The 6,210-nt window shown below is 48.9% G+C and overlaps 1 protein-coding gene across 2 annotated transcripts in view; it reads right to left on the reverse strand.

The window, feature by feature from the left end:
- Window positions 1–6,210, reverse strand: part of GPR132 (G protein-coupled receptor 132) — a 28,681-nt gene that overhangs the window by 4,680 nt on the left and 17,791 nt on the right. The gene's annotated exons all lie outside the window — the stretch shown is intronic.

Here is a 6,210-nt window from a genome sequence, read left to right on the forward strand (position 1 = left end):
GTACAACCTGCACTGTTTTAGTTCAATAAGGAATAGGAATGCTTCTCTCCATCGGAGGCGCTCCAAACGCTTCACAAACTTTAAGGGCTCCATTGCACATTGGGCACGGTGAGGACCTGCACTACCACATGAGAGACTGTGCCTCGGAACTCGTGGGTGTGCACGGGAACCGCAAGCACTTCTAAACCTGTGATGGAATGCATCCAGCTTCCTCCACATGCCAGGCCCACTCCAGAAGCTGGTATGTAAGGGGGCAGGGTCACAGCTCCACCACTTCCCCACCCACCCCAGATCTCTTTGATGCTCCACATTCAGAGAGGCAGTAGACTGCTAATCTGCTTGTGTGACATTATTAATACAAACTGTGACCGTATAGATCATTGTTGCAAGCAAGGTCCTATAGTGGCACCAAATCTTGTACATAGGAGATCAAGTAAGGTGTCTCTGAAAAGGTTATGATTTGCTGGTTATGATTATGCTATCCATACTTGTATCTCAATGAGTTTGATTTTAAATAGCATTAGTGAAGCATTTAGTCAGCTTCTTGATAAAGGAATCTTCAGATTAAATGCCCAATCAAGAAACACTTAACTGACAATCTTCAGATTAAGTTCCCAATCAAGAAACATTTAACTGACAATGGACCTTGGGAGACTCCAATCCACATATGAGGAGCCTCCCTGGGAACGTTCAAGGCAGTACGTGAGCAATGGCTGCTCTACCTGTAAAGAACTGAGTCATGCATGGACATGTGACTTGCCCAGGTGACTCCAAACTCCACCTTGCTGCTGTGATTTTCCACAGTAAGAACAAAAGGGTCCTTCCACATGGCAAAGAATATAAAAGGCCCTGGAAACCTCTCCACTTTGGCTTCAATCCTACTTTTTACCTTTGGAGGAACTTTGCTACATTGAAGCTCTAAACAAAAGACTGAATGACCCATCCAAGTTGTGGAGGTACTCCAGAGACTTGATTTGAGCCTGCAGCTTATTCCATCACTGCTACAAGCCTGAACCAAGAACTTTGCCATTCCTGTATGTAATTGATTCCTTTAACAAATTTTAGCACTCAATTATATTTCTTTTTATGAATATACCTTTAGATTTTAGATTCTAAAGGATTGGCCTCAGTGTGATTTGTGGATAGGATCTGATTGGTATATTGACCTGGGTCTGCGGCTTGGTCCTTTGGGATTGGGAGAACTTTTTTTATTTTACTGGGGTATTGGTTTTCATAACCATTCATCCCCATAAGGAGCAGTGCTAGTGGTGATACAAGGGAACTGGAGTATCTGAGGGAACTACTTGTATGATTTCTGGTTAGCCAGTGGGGTAAAACTGAAGTCCTCTCTGTTTGGCTGGTTTGGTGCCTTAATAGTAAAGGAACTCCAGCTTTGGGCTGTAACTGCCCTGCTCTAAGCAATTTGTCCTGCATTGATACTCTCAGTAGTGTCCCGCCACAGACAGCTTTGTTGCAGCGGCGTAGTCGTGCTAGGATCCACAGAACCAGGTGAATTAAGCTTTGGATCAGAACTCCTCACTATCCAAATTGGAATTTTGGTATTGAAAGTTTTGTTGGTTAAAGATCAGTGACCATGAGCCAGAAAGCATCAGCAGAAGCAATGAAACTGCAAGCCCTGAGAGAGAGCCTGCAATTGGAACATAAACAAAAACTGGCAGAAATTCGAATGAGAGAGAAGCAAGCCTCATGCTGGAAAAAGAAGCTGCTGAAAGACAGAACAGGGCCGCCCGGGGGCGGCGGAGGGGAGGGGGGAGACAAGTGGGGCAATTTGCCCCCGGCCCCGGGCCCCGCAGGGCCCCCACGAGAGTTTTTCGGGGCCCCGGAGCGGGGTCCTTCACTCGCTCCGGGGGCCCCGGAAAACTCTCGCGGGGCCCGGGTCCTCGGAGCTTCTTCCACTCCGGGTCTTCTGTGGCAGTTTGGCAGTGGGGGGTCCTTCCGCCCCGGGACCCGCCGCCGAAGGGCCGGGTCTTCGGTGGCAATTTGGCGGCGGGGGCCCCCTGCCGCCGAAGATCCCAGGCCCCCTGAATCCTCTGGGTGGCCCTGAGACAGAAGGAAGCTGCTGAAAGACAGAGAGAAGCTAAAGAAAGAATGGCTGAATTGGAAAGAGAAGCTGCTGAGAGAGAGGAAAGGGCTCGTAGAAGGCGCATGAAACAGCTGGCTGCTGAGGAGAGGATTCACCAGATGCAACAAGAAACTGTCAGACTTAAGCTCCAAGTCCAAAAAGCAATGGAAGAACAGCAGAAACTGTATCAGCTTGAAAGTCCAGTTTATAACAATGTTGGTATGTTGTATTACCCCTAGCAGTTTTCTGTGTTTAACCCATTATGCTAGGACCAGGGGGAGGGGGACTCTAACCTGGTGGGAAAGAGCTGTTTGTCGGTGCAAAAAGGCAATTTGTCCTGAATAGAGACTCTCAGTAGTGTCCCACCAAAGGCAGCATCGTTACAGCTTGGTCTTTATGACCTATGCAAAGGGAGGGGAGGTTCCTTCTGCCCAGTCCTTGCCCTCCCCACAATGTGCACCCTGGTAAGTGCCAAGCAAAACTTGATCCTAACTAATTAACTCTCATAACATCCCACGGAGGCAGGTAAGTATCAGAGATGGGAAGTATAAGGCACAGGGAGGTGAAGTGCCCCAAGTTGCACTGGAAGCCCGTGTCTGAGAGAGGGTAGAGCCCAGATCTTCTACCTGCCAGCCTTGTGCCCTGTTCGCTGGGAGCCAGATTCTGGTTCCCTCATTCCTGGGGAAGAACACCATCCTCCACAAGAAATCTCACTGACTTCAGCACAGCCTAGCATGACTCACTGGGGGAGGGCATCAGAAGCTGGCCCTAAACCACGGTGCCTCTTTAATAAAACAAAGCCGCTGCTCAGTCCCAAAGCCGCCACCACCATCAAATGCTCCCCATCAAACTGAAGAGCAAAGGCACAAGCAAAACTCCAGGTGCTAGTGGGGGCTGCAGAGGCAGATTCCTAAAAGTAGCCATCATGTAGGGCCAGCCTGTGGTCCCCTTGCTCACTGGAGTCAATGGGGATACTCATGGAGTAAGGTGTGACTCACCGGGGGGGAGGGGAGAAATCAGAATTGGACCCTTTATAGATACTGTTGCCCTTTAATGCACTGTTGTTGCTCTCACTTAGGGCTTGGATTCTACCCTCCGTTCCCAGCTACTCACCCGGAGAAGCCAATCGTTTCAGTGAAGTGAGGTAGCAGTTCAGGCGAGTAAGGGAGCTAGTGAGGCTCCTCATCAGAACATGGGCAGCACCTGTCTGACACTTCTTGGAAACAACAGGAAGTCACGGTGCAAATGGCCCTCGCTTTTATAAATAAGTTAGAGACATGAGAACAAAGAGAAGAACGTAAACAAATGTCGGAAGCGAAGGCCAAGGAAAGGAAGAAAAGCAAAGCGCTCTGAACAGGAGGGCTAAGCACCCTGGTGGGGCCACCAATGACGAGAACAAGACATGGAGCACGTCATCAGTGTTAACCACCCTAGCCTAGGCGAGTGAGGGAAAGGCTAGTCTATAGCGTTCCATCTGGCCACCTAGACACAGCCCAGTGTAAGGGGATTGGAGAGGAGCCAAAGTGTGGTCAGATTTGGCCATCTGGAGCTCCTGGGCATGTACAGGTAGCATACTTACTGCTCTGCTCCTTTACAGCTTGCAGCTAACTGCCCCCCCCCACCCCCCCGCTCCGCTGGCGAGCTCTACAGCTCAGTGCACAAGGGCTTGTCAGGAACAGGGCCCCAGCTCCTCCCTGCCATTCCCTTGCCCCTTTGGGGCATCTTGCACCCCTAGGGCTTAGGCACAGAGCAGCCCCTGCACTCCCCTCATGCAGGGACTGCTGTTTTGCCTGGCTCTCAGAGGTGAACATTTTTCATTTTTTTTTGCTACATTTTTCATAAAATTATGATGGGGAGAAAAGAAGCCACTGGAAAGCACTGACAAAAATCTTCATCGGGATCTCTACAGAGTGGGTAGAAATTGCTGAGAGGTTTGAAAACAGTCAAAAAAAACCCCCAAAACCATATAACCCCCTCCGCCCCCCCCCCCCCCAACCCAATGTTTTCTTTTTAAGCAGCTCTATCCTGGCCTTTCTGTGGGATGCACAATTGATTTGGGCAGGTTCCTTTTACTCATAGGATCATAGAATATCAGGGTTGGAAGGAATCTCAGGAGGTCATCGAGTCCAACCCCCTGCTCAAAGCAGGACCAATTCCCAGCTAAATCATCCCAGCCAGGGCTTTGTCAAGCCTGACCTTAAAAACTTGTAAGGAAGGAGATTCCACCACCTCCCTAGGTAACCCATTCCAGTGCTTCACCACCCTCCTAGTGAAAAAGTTTTTCCTAATATCCAACCTAGACCTCCCCCACTGCAACTTGAGACCATTACTCCTTGTTCTGTCATCTGCCATCACTGAGAACAGTCTAGATCCATTACTCCTGGGTTTTCTCTGACTCTACACCACTATAAGGACCAGGCAAAATCTGGCTTGTAGGCTTTTTCTCCATGGATTTTTTAAAATCCATACAAACAAAAGTGAAGGCTGTTGTTGCAGGTGCTGTTGTTTTGGGGAGGTTTAACAACCGTCGCTCATAATCAGGCAAGCGTGAAGGGTTATGGTTTTGCTAGGTAGGAGCTCATGTTGTTTGGTTCTAATCCACATGCAGTCACATCCCAAGACTCTGGTTCAAACTGAGCCAAAATCTCAAAGCAAAATACAACTACAGCTACCGAGTGTCACTTGATTTCGTTTGATTAATGTCACATAGTTTCAAGGCAATATCATAGAACAACCAGGTCCGCTCACAACTGCGCCACATTTGCTCAAAAGGTTTGTGAATCTTAAGCCCTTTTCCAAAGTACCTGGTATGAGCTTGAAATTACACTTAAACCAAGCAGATTTGGAGTAGTCAGACCTCCACTCCAGGAATGGGGCTCGATTCTGTGCTATGTCTCCAAAGAGCTGCAGCACAGAAAGCGCAGCCCAAGAGAGCAAAGGTGGCAGAAGCACCCCTCAGGGGAAGTTAGAGAAGCCTCAGGGGCTGCTCTAACTTATGGCAGCCTTCCCCAGGCTGCCTATTGACTACTTCACAGCCCATAATCCCCCCATAACGTCAAGCACTACAAGCATGGCCCCACCCACTATCCCACCAACTACACTGGGGCCTGAGAAGGGAAGCAGCACATAGCTACACTAGTCATGTGTGGTGGGGAAGTTCTACGCTGGCTCCTCTGTGGCCCCTATATACCACTGGAATGGATGTCTAAGGGAGCAGAATCCATCCTACTTTTGCAACATTTTAAAAAGCTAAGATAAAAGCAAATGAGCATTTTTTAAAAAGGTTAATGGGAAAGTTGCGGAAGTAACACAAGCTTCCCTAATGAGCTGGCACTGTTATGTCACCTCCCATCTACTGTGTGGCATCTGGCTCCTGATCCTGTAAACACTTAGGCCTTGGCTACACTGGCAATTCACAGCGTTGCACTTGCTGCACTCAGGGGTGTGAAAAAACACCCCCCCGAGCGCAGCGAGTGCAGCGCTGTAAAGCGCCAGTGTAATCAGCGCCTGCAGCGCTGCACGCTCGCTCGCAGCGCTGCAAGCTATTCCCCTCGGAGCTTGCTGTGAATCCGCGAGTGTAGCCAAGGCCTCACACACAAGGAAGTTTACTTCATTGGGACTATGTGTGTAAGTGCTGCCACAGAATATGGGTGGTCCAGTGGTTAGGGAGCTAATCTGGGACTTCAGAGACCAGAGTGCAATTCCTTGCTCTGCCACAGACTTCATATGTGACCACAGGCAAGTCATTTAGTCTCTCTGTGCCACAGCTGTAAAAGGGGGATAACAGCATTGCCTTACCTTACGGACTCAAATACAATGGTAATGGGAGCCGTAGAAGCACTCTGGATAGATTAGGCCCTTAGACGGTAAGCTGCTTGGAGTAGCAAAACTCTATGTGCATCTGTAACACTATATAAATAGTAACAGGAATGTAAGAGTTTGTGTGTATATATATAGCTTTCCGTAGCTCACCACAACCAGAGGTTTGCTTGCTGTCAGGAGTGTCTGAGTGAAGATAAATTTCCAATCATGACAAATGAGTGGGCAAAGTGCAGGAAGGAACGTGTGTGCTGAGTTCTGACACCCTCACTCCTAAGTGTCTTACTCCTAGAGTAGTCCTGGCACTG

This window comes from Chrysemys picta, chromosome 4, assembly GCF_011386835.1.
Source record: "Chrysemys picta bellii isolate R12L10 chromosome 4, ASM1138683v2, whole genome shotgun sequence".
Classification (NCBI taxonomy): domain Eukaryota; kingdom Metazoa; phylum Chordata; order Testudines; family Emydidae; genus Chrysemys; species Chrysemys picta.